Source organism: Aulostomus chinensis, chromosome 6 (genome assembly GCF_037954235.1).
Source record: "Aulostomus chinensis isolate RoL2024-O1b breed Wild chromosome 6, RoL_Achi_v1.0, whole genome shotgun sequence".
In the NCBI taxonomy this organism is placed as follows: Eukaryota; Metazoa; Chordata; class Actinopteri; order Syngnathiformes; family Aulostomidae; genus Aulostomus; species Aulostomus chinensis.
In genome coordinates, this window is record NC_141325.1 from 29,199,041 (window position 1) to 29,210,231 (window position 11,191).

At 46.3% G+C, this 11,191-nt stretch overlaps 1 long non-coding RNA gene across 1 annotated transcript in view; it reads left to right on the forward strand.

The window, feature by feature from the left end:
• Positions 1–535, forward strand: part of LOC147260715 (uncharacterized) — an 8,151-nt gene extending 7,616 nt beyond the window's left edge. The window contains exons 2-3 of the long non-coding RNA XR_015116311.1: positions 191–378; positions 449–535. This is a non-coding gene — a long non-coding RNA (uncharacterized LOC147260715). The remainder of the gene's footprint in view (positions 1–190; positions 379–448) is intronic.
• Positions 536–11,191: the final 10,656 nt, after the last annotated feature.

An 11,191-nucleotide genomic window follows, 5' to 3' on the forward strand; every position in this document is an offset into this window, starting at 1 on the left:
ATAAAACCTTGTAATTCCTTAGATTAAGTTGTGTCACAGCAGCAAAAGCAGACACACCTCTAATGCATGTTGATAGAGAAGCACCTCTCAACACAATGGAGTTTCACCCCACTGTGTGTTACAAACTACAACCCCCTTTAGCTGAGTGTGTATGTATGTTCTTCCTTCCCCTCTGAAACTCTTCATCCAGCCTCACCAGGAGCTGCGAGTGGGGGAGTGGAGCGTATGGCACTTGTCCCTGGTGGCCTCTGGTGCAGCGCTGGCAGTGTGCAGCCATGCTAACCTACAGGCTAGACCTGTGTAGCTGACACCCTGCAGCCTCTGGGGGTTGACAAATGGAAAAAAGGCCTGAAGATGAATGAAGCACAATTACTTGAGGTAACAAATGTTCCTAATGATTTATGCGCAGCTCAAGTTGCTTTATTTTCACCCGGGTACGATTTTGCAGGAGGACAGTGGTGGTGGTGTGAACCCTGGGGCTGCTCCGCACTGATGTTCAGACAGCGAGCTGCAGACATTGACGAATGGGCTATGTGAGACCACCGCCATTGATATTTACCTCACTGCTCCTTGCCCGAGCAGCGTCTCAACAATGTCAAGGCTAGCCATCATCCTTTGAATTTTTTGTTTCTTTTTTCAAGCGTAGGTATGGGTGATGCCAGGGGCCCCGGTGCTCCTACAGGCCCTCCCATCGCTGCCCCGGGCCAGAGAGGAGAGAGCGAGGAGGTGAGAGGGAGATGGAGAGGGGAGGAGGTCAGATTCAAAGCTCCAGGCGCTGTGAAGAAACACACTCTTCTCTGTGTTTTTACTTGTCTGGCTGACTGATGAACTATCTTACATGTCTGAGGGGGGAAAAAAACAACATTTTTTAATGATACAGACGAAGGTGTGATGGCAATAACTTTCACTCATAAAACATCCTTGAATGCGGTTCCGCCAGCGTCCTCTAACACCTGACATGTTCCCGTCTCACTGTTGGATTATGCTGCTTTCATGTTACAATCTAACACGCCTGCTTGGATTATAGGAAACGCTTCACACACTTCATGTTGAGTGGTGATCTCTTCACACATCGGCCTGTTGTTTGGAGTCATAAACAGTAAAGTTAAGTGTGTGTGTGTGTGTGTGTCTGTTGTCCTTGTACCAGAACATGCGATTATCCACTTCAGCAACTTTCGCCAAAACAGTCGATACAAAGTTCAAAGCTGCAGTTTAATTCACAAAGTTTGAACCAGCCTCGATCCGTCTCTCCGTGACTCCTCCCCCTTCGCTGCAGCACCGCACCCTTTATATATAATTTCCTGCTCGTGGTAAAATAAACGGCCTGTTGCGGTTGTGTCTGCTCCGCGTGTACCTGTCTGGTCTGGTGTGTGGTCTGAATGACAAGAAAGAATGTAAATTCCTGTGATCAGGAGACGAGTCCATGTGGGTTTAATAGGCCGTGATATTTCAAATCGTCGTGATTTATTAAAGAGTGATTTATCCCTGGGTGATGCACCTACATTTATATATTTCATATCATGTTATCATGGTATGCTTCATACTGAAAGACCTATAAACTGAGCAGAGGCATCAAAGCCAATAAAGAGAGGCGTGTCCTATATTTCCAGTCTGGTACTGAGTTGGAATCCCTTGGTCTCACTACTTACAGAGGCTGTTAAGTAAATGTTGTATTATTCATGAATAAGAAGTCTTCCAGCTTCCCACTTCCTCGTCCAGCCGACGCAGCGTCACGTCAGGAGTGTGTTTGTGTCCTTCAGTTTGAACACTGAAATTCCCCGGGTGGTTGTCAGGTTGTAGCTGCAGTCTGGGAGGTTCAGGGATGCTGGGGTCCACTGCTGCCCCGTATGCTTCTCAGACGAGGTTTCTTTTATTTCATGACACACGCTTCAGTGAGACGGCACAGCTCGGAGGCAGAGTCTTTCTTCCTCTGGAGACTGACCTGAGCCAGGTTCTCTGCTGAACCCTGACTTGCTCCTGATGAGTAGTTTGGCACTTCTCCACTTTTCCGTTTTTCAAATGTGCAGCCCAGACGGAAGCTCCGCACAGACTGATGTGGTTTCAGGTCCTTTCCTCAAAGAGGCAGTTTTCCTACTATAGGTCATTTTCACCACTTGTATTGTCTCAGTATTTAACTTAAAACTGGCAGCTTCACTTTGTTGGTGATCAGCAAAGGTCAAACACTCTGGTAAACCTCTAAAGACTCACATTTAACACACGAGTTGTCGCTGCTGTAGAGTTTATGAGATTTGAAACGCTCATTGTGAGCAGACTTGAAAATTGATTCTCTTGTTTCAGACCTCTCACCTAGGTGGTCCGCCACTCCCTCTCCCTGGGCTCCACACATGAACCTCACAACTCGAATCCACACTTAGAGTGAAAGTCAACCTCCTTGGCTTCTCCCTCGCTGGAAATCTTGGCTGGAGTCATTTGTTAATCAAAACCACATTAATTATGGAACAAAGCTTAAATAACCTTTACAAATTCACTCATTTATCTGTTCAGTGAGCTCAATCATCTGATTGAAAAAGGGTTCCACTCAGCCTCAAAGGTGTGGCTACAATATAGAACTGATTATTCCTCTGAAACCATCAACCACAGCAGCTGTTATTGGGATAAATCATGCAGGAAACCCAAACATGGCCGCCTCAGTGCTTCACTATTAATGAATATTACCCAGTTTTAACCTTGTGTGATTTATGTGCTGTTTGCTAATCAGCAGTATATACAAGACTGATATATATATATATATATATATATATATATATATATATATATATATATATATATATATATATATACACACACACACACACACACACACACACACACACACACACACATATATACGGGACTTCTGATTGAACTGATTTAACATATTGATTTTGGGACATTTGTACAGCAAGCATGTGATGTCATTAAAGGGGGGAGGGAGCATGGAGTGTGTGTGTGTGTGTGTGTGTGGGGGGGTGGATTAATTTTCTACAGTCTTTGACAGTCACACGACATACTACTGTTTGACAAATACATTACAAACTGTAAGTTACATAACTGTTATTTCTGCAGTTTGACAAGCAGTCAGCTGATGGCTCAGAGGTGTTTACTGACCTGGTTTATACACACAACTCTCCAATATACCTCCTGTGAAACTGTGGGATTCACACACAAACACACAACACACACGCACGCTGAGTCTTAGCGAAGCCCAGCTCGGTACACACAAACGCTCAGCAGCAGGGAAGGAGTTGTCTTGCGCCAAAGACCTCACAACACAGAAGTCAGACTTTCAGTCTCAGGTAGACACACTGAGAGTGAGGGCAGCAGTTGTCATGGATACCGATTGGCATTTGCATTAGCTGATAGCGCTGTGTGTGCATGATAGAACATGCACACAGGACCTGTAGGCTACTCCGTTGTTCCTGTTTCAGCTGGAGTCTTAAAATGTCTCAGAAATGTTTTTTGATACTCAAAAAGCTGTAAAAGCATCTAAAAATGTCTGGAACTGCAGGAGTGAAGGCAAACATTTGGTGGCTGCACGCCTTTGGTTCGCCTTGAGGAAGAACCTGTTTATCGTCCCGTGAGGGAAGCAGCCAGGAAGAAGGAAAAAGGGACCACAACCCTGTAAACCAGTTGAATTTAGAGAAAACTGGATGTGACTCCCAGATTGTTGGAAATGGTGGAGAATGTTGGCTAATATACACAGAATGTTTGATTCTGATTCAGTGAAAGGCTTCGCGCTGCAGACAAGCAGCGGCACCGTGGCTTCGCTTCTTGTTTCATAACTTTTAAAGGAACTGAAAAGGTCTTGAAAATCAGTAATTAGTTCCCTTTGGTGGGAAACGCAGAGACTTTTACGTGGCTTCAAGGAGCCCCATGCGAATCGTGTGAACTCACCTGGCAAAGACCTGAATTTGGGTGAAGTTCATTTGAAAATATGAACTATGAATATAAAAATATGATGCACTGTTGCATTCAAACATTTATCTTCTCTTTCTCTCTTTTTTTTTAAAGCGTATGCCTGACCTAAGTCTAGTTTTGCAGCAGCTCAGTGGGCCATGTTCAATATTCCACTGGCTTTAATTGGAGGAGATTAACAGCGGCACACTAGAGGCAGAGAGCGATCCAGTCGAAGGCTGGAGTCCTCAGTCCGGTCACTTGTCTTTCTAGTAACGTGCAGTCACGGCACACACAAACATCTGTAGATGGAGACATTCAGGCCTCTCCTCCTCCTCTCGATCCCCTCCTCTTATTGGAGATCAAGTTCGCTGTGACCTTTCCAACCACAGGAGGAGCGTGAAACTCCTGCGCTGCTCTGTGTTTGCATTTAAAATAGCCAACCATTGTTTAGCTGTGTAGATAAATATTGACCCAGCATATTAAAGTTTACTGTGAGACTTCACGTGACGACTTTAACTGCTGTCCTGGCACCGAGCAACAAATCACTCATCGATAGGATGAAGCAGACGTGAATGACCTAATGGAACTATTTGTTTTGAAATAATTCTGGTTTTCTTAGAGGAGCTGGAAATAACAGCAGTTTTTCTCCAGTTGTTTTCTTTCTCTTTCTTTCTTTCTTCCTTTTTTTTTTTTTTTACAAGACCAGGACCACTCCTTGCCGAAAAGCATCTCTCGCCCCGAGGGAAACCGTCTCAGTTCCTGTGCAAATAAATAACAGCACATGCACTCAAGACAAAACAGCAATTATCCTAGAGAGAGAGAGAGAGAGAGAGAGAGAGAGAGAGAGAGAGAGATCATGTACTTTACACACCAATATTTCCACCTTCACCGCTGCTCTGTCGTTACATGTCCTCCGTCTTGGTTTGTTGGCGGTCTCTCCTGCTGATAAATGCTGGTAGATTTGCGCCATAAACTTCTCTGCTCAGTTCGCTGTGTTGGCATAAATACTGCTTAACACTTTGATGATCGTGAGGTCTTTCTGAACTGATCCCTCAGCGAGAGACGGTTATTATCCCGATAGACAGCAGGAGTTCATTCTCAGTTCTGTTGACACTAAAGTCTGAGCTGGAAACCGTGTCTGTGCGGCTGATTCACGCTCGGCCCCACCAAGCAGTCCAGCTACAAATGCAGGCATGTTACTCCACAAACACCAGCCTGTGTAGAAACTCTCTCTTAAGCCCGGCTGACAGCACATCTGATATTTTCAGACAGCTTGCATGAAAGCCTCTCCACCCTGTTTTAAGTAATAAGAGATTACATTGGATTCACGGGAATGGCAGGTTGGCCGTGACACGTGTTTTTCACTAGAATGCCTCTCCACGTATTAATTGGTTTATTCGTCAGCACAGAGAATCTTTATGAGCAGCACAAGGTCAAGGTGAGACAGTTTAGCGTTGAAATAAAGGCGCGTCGGCGCTGACCGACATCACTCAAACATCAAAAAACACCATCGATACCAGACTGCTCTTTTACATCATCATCTTTTGTTTTGGGCGTGATGACACTGGCGGTCTGGTTTGGCTGCTTGGTAGCAATTGCGGCTTCTGTGATACATTTAGCCGTGGCGTCCACTGACATGTTTGATTCTGTTGCAGAAAAAGTTAAAATGAACTTTAAAATAGTTCAAATAAACGATGCTCGTGCTCGTCACAGACCTTTTAAAACCCAACAACCCAGTCAAAGACAAGGCACCTGGACCCTCCACCATGCTAACTTACTCCCAGCTTGTAGAACAACGAGGAAATCTACCTGGGATGCTGCCCCTGGCGCCACGTCGCCATTGGACAGCGAGACTGTTGTCTTTGCTACTGCTGTCATGTCCAGTAATGACGACTTGCTCAACACAACGAAGCAACAGACGGACGGTGCAGTGACAATGTCAGCTGCTGGTTACAGTGAGGAAGTTAAGGTGGGCACCCGTCTCATGTGACCATTCAAACTACACGCTACATCAAACACAGAAGGTCCCCTGTGAAACAACCAATCACCAGGTTTCTTGCTCCAATTCTCAAACTAATTGCCACTTCCTGCTCCAGGCGGGCGATGAGTTGCTGAAGTCTCAGACGGTTTAAACTGCAATGAGGGACGGCTACGCTGCGTCTGTGTTTAGGTGATTCAGAGGTGCAGTTGCTGATGATGGTAATGATGACGATGATGATGGCAGAGGGTAGCAGTAGTCATGTAGTGTGTGTGTGCGTGTGTGCGTTGAGCCTGTTTTTCCACCTCATTTCCTCTCTCCCATCTTGCCTGCTAACAGTAGCTGTCTGACTGGTCCTGCTGCACTTTCTGAGCAACATAACTAAACTCTCACCTGCTCCATGACCACGTGTCTCGGTGTAGCTTTCCTTTGGCGTCCTCTGAGCTAACTTTTTTGTGATGTGTGGACCCACGCCACCGCCGCAAAGTCACACTCATCTTTACAGGGTCTCATGGCCAGTGCTTAATTTGTAAATCATAAGGTGCCGGAACACAAAGTACATATGGCAGCTCAGGGGTGAGAGAGGGGCACAGGTATCCAGAAAACACAGTTGAAACAACATCCAAATGCCCACTTGCCATGATGTGGGACTTACAAGCCTCCATTTCAAATAATATCCATGGTATCAATGTTATGACGACAATTCAGTTATTAGCCTCCTCTGCGCAGCACAGGTGAGTGCCCACATCACTACAGGTGGGACTCAGAGTCTACAGTCAGCAATTCGTTTCTCAACAGGTCCAACTTGTAAAACAAACAAAAAAGAGCTCACAATAAATCACACAAATCTTCCATTATTATCATTTCGGTATTTAAAGAGTGGCACGGCGGCCTATTATTAGACGGTCTGCTCACCATTTTGTTGACCGAGACACCCCACATCCCCCGCTGCCACGGTGCCAGCCTCCTGCCCCGGCTTGGCTAGCTGTAGTTGAACCTGGCAAGCTGTAGGTGAACCTGGCAAGCTGTAGGTGAACCTGGCTAGCTGCCGTGGCGCTAGCCTCCTGGCCCGGCTTGACTAGCTGTAGGTGACCCTGGCTAGCTGTAGGTGAACCTGGCTAGCTGCCACGGTGCCAGCCTCCTGCCCCGGCTTGGCTAGCTGTAGTTGAACCTGGCAAGCTGTAGGTGAACCTGGCAAGCTGTAGGTGAACCTGGCTAGCTGCCGTGGCGCTAGCCTCCTGGCCCGGCTTGACTAGCTGTAGGTGACCCTGGCTAGCTGTAGGTGAACCTGGCTAGCTGTCATGGCGCTTGCCTCCTGGCCTGGCTTGACTAGCTGTAGGTGAACCTGGATAGCTGTCACGGCGCTAGCCTCCTGGCCTGGCTTGACTAGCTGTAGGTGAACCTGGATAGCTGCCTCCTGCTGCAGCCGATTTTGATGGTCAACATGACCGCTGCAGCTGCCCTCGTCGCCGCTTGTGGCTTTTCTGACTTGTTTTGAAGCGTCAATCAACTCTTCCTTCTTTTTGAAAAAAGACAGCAAATTTAACTGTCTTTTTTTTACATGTTGGCATTGAAATATTTTTAAAACATTTTTATATATGTTTTTGTTTGTTTGTTTGTTTTTTTTAATAAGAGAGGTACCGGATCTGCCCAAATAAGTTCCGAAACACAGGGAGGCCAATATTCAGAGGCAGCGGATCTTGTTCTGTCAGGATCCGGCTCAAATTAACCCCTGCTCATGGCCATCTGCAGCAGGAGCCGCTGCTTCGGATCTGAGCGCTGTGCTTACACAACAGCCCTGTTGTGGTGAAGGTGGCGCTCATGCAGACCTGAGAGACCTTGACATGACACAACCAGGGATCCCAGCTGGCGTTTGAAAGGCTCTGGGAGATTAGGATTTTTCCAGGGAGGAGGACAGTTGATTCCAGTTAAAATGCAGCCTAATCAAAGGAGATCTTGAACAACTTCGCATGCTGAATAGGAGAAAAGTGCATCTTTTTTTTTTACCTCCTCCCTGGAGAAAGTTTGCATGTGACATGTTTTTTTCTGCATTTCTGTCTCTATGAGGCAGTCAAGAGTAGCTATGGAAGTGCTTTTTGTCCTATTCAGTAAAAATCTTCTGGTCTTTGTACAATTCACCAGAAAGATCATAAACCAACGTGTCCAATCATCACCCAGCCTGGTGCTGATTGGCTGCCTGCCTGCTCTCCTTTGTTGTGTGATTAAACTGAGCAGCAGTCTGAACAGATTTGCTGTTTGGAGAAGATTTAGACCTGTCACACAAACACACACACACACACACACACACACACACACACACACACACACACACATGCATTCATATAGTGGGTTATGGGATTAAACAGAGAAGAAGTGAAAATTCCTGTTTGGGAGATCTGCTGAAGCTTAAGTTTCCCCATTGCACATGTCATGGTGGAAAAGCTCCTTGGAGGAGGTGGATGGAAGCGTCAATCCCACACTAGGCTCAGGGTAAACACACAAGTATTCAGCGACCCAAATAGTCCTCTCTGGCTTTCTTTTAGCCCAGCTTGTGTTTCTTGCTTGTCGCTCTGAATTGTAACGTTGCCACGCAACTAAATATCCAGGACTCACAGCAACAACATACCTGAGTATTTTCTGGACGCAAAAGCTGGTGGGACACACGCTTTCACATCCATGACTGACTGTGACTGAGCCGCCAATCCCTCTCTGACTCTGAGTTTCTCCCTCCATTGCAACTCTTACCTCCATGGAGACCATACATGGGCCGAAAGATTATCTCTGTTTGTGTTGGGTAAATATAATCAAGGGAAGAGCCTCTTTTAAACGCTACTTTGAGAGAAAACAAACTCACTAACCGTGAGGGTCATTACAGCAGTCATACAATGTTGTCATCATCGTCTTCCGCTTATCCGGTTGGTCCGGGTCGCAGGGGCAGCAGCCTCAGCAAAGGAGCCCAGACTGTCCTCTCCCCAGCCACGTCCACCAACTCCTCCGGGGGAATCCCGAGGCGTTCCCAGGCCAGCCGAGAGATATAATCCCTCCAGCGTGTCCTGGGTCGGCCCTGTGGCCTCCTCCCGGTCCAACATGCCTGGAACACCTCCCGAGGGAGCCGTCCAGGAGGCATCCTCACCAGATGCCTGAACCACCTCAACTGACTCCTCTACATGGAGGAGCAGCTCTACTCTGAGTCCCTCCCAGTGTATGAAAAGAAATGGACCTCATGACAGCAGATTCAATGATGGAAGAAAGCATTTGTCAATAAAGGCAAAAACTGAATAACAAACAAAACATCCCTCCATCTTCTCCCTCCTCTCCTGTTCAGGGTGGTGGGGGTGGAGCCTATCCCAGCAGCCTTCCCCCTGGACAGGTCACCAGTCCATGGCAGGGCCAACACATAGAGACAGACAACCATTGGCTCTCCCAGCCACGCCTACGGTCAATTTAGAGTCTGGATTAACCTGGTCCCTCTTGATGTCTTTGGACTGTGGAGGAAGCTGGAGTACCAGAGAGAACCCAGCAGGAACAGGGAGAACATGGAGACTCACCCAGAAAGACCCCGTGCTGCAGCTGGGGCTCCACCCACAACCTTCTTGATGGGGGGCCACAGTGAGGACCAGTGCTTCACCGGGCCGCCCCAACAACACATGTATAGGGTAAATACGACACTTAATCTTCCAAATTGAATGCAAGAGGCAAATGTGCACAAATAATTCTCAGGGAGGTTCAACACCCAGCTGTTTGTTGGTAGCACCTTCAGCAGTGTCCCGCTAGGGCAAGAACAACATCCAGTTTGGTTTGGAGGTGCTGCAGCCACAGGAGAGCATGCGTTACAAAGCTGCAGCACTTGAGTGACTAAGCTGGATGTCATCGTCTGAGAGGGAGAGGGAGAGAGAGAGAGAGGGCCTGAAACAACACTCATTCCCACACAGTCATCTGAAATGGCTGCATGTCAACACCTGAATCACAACTCCGTCTCTCTCTGTCTCTGCGTGCACGTGTGTGTGTGCGCGTGTGAAAGAGAGAGAGAGTGAGCGAGACAGAGTGAGAGAGGAATGTTGTCTTAGTGTACTACAATGCTAAAAGTAATGGCTAAATGATCACCTCAGTACATATGAGCAGGAATGACGTCATCCACAGCTTGATGTCACATGATTGATGGGGTATTTCTACTGTGCGCAAGTTTGTGTGTGCGTTTGTGAGCTCTCGAGTTCTGATATGCATGCACTGGATGTTATTTATGACTGGATCACGTATGTACGATTTATGTAATAATAATCAATTAGAGAGACAATGATCATGAGCCTTTAACATCTTGTTTTCTCCTGTTTTGTTTTTTGCAGAAGTTTGTCAAAATCTTTAGGAAACTTGCTCACTGGGAAACAAATACCTGGGAGAGCGCGACGTTTGAGGGTGCGTCAATCAAATGACAGAAAAAAATCCCCCGTAAATTTGTTATCTTTGAAATCTCGAATATGATGTGGTTTTTTCATTGTGGCTCACAGAAAATGTTTGAAACGGTCACAAGCTGTAAGAGCTGCTTCGAGCTCTCACTCCTGTATGTGCCTACAGGTTTTAGATGCTTTGAGACCGTTTGTAACACCAGTCTTGACACACATTTGCCAAGTTCAACCCCCCAAAAAGCCTTCATGGCATTTACATATTTGCAGACGGTTCTAATTGGAGGAGGTGGCGTTCATTCTTCTGTGTTTCATCCTCCTTTAATCAACCTCGTCTCTTCTTACCGCAGGGAACTGGAGACAGAAAACCTCTTTAACGCTACAAAGTACTCGACACAATGACATGCAAAGAAAAAAATAATAACTGGTTCATTCGAAAATATTAAACTTAAAAAAAACAAATTATGTTCATACGGCATCACAATATGGATCTCACAGTGACCTTGACCTTTGAACCTTTGACCACCCGTTTTTTTTTTTTTTTGAGGTCTTCCTTGTCTGGTTGCATCACATTAACGAGAACGATGTGCAGCCTTAAACGCTAAATGTTGTCATCTACACGGACCTTTGTTTGACAGTGCTAATATGAATTCAGCCAAGCAAAAACCCTCGAAATGATTTGAGTGGGAATCCATTCAGCTCGGGCCGGATCGGCTGTGAGCTGGTACAGCTCCGCAATAACAAAGTCTAGCAGATCCTGCTTACCAGTGTGTTTTCGAATTCAGGATTTCTGACATGCAACCTTCAGAGCAAAATGTCCAGAAGAGAAAATGACACCACCTGGCACTTCTGTTCACTTTTCACGTGAAAGGAAAACATATACAGAGAATTTAGTGTTCTCTACACATCATTTAAC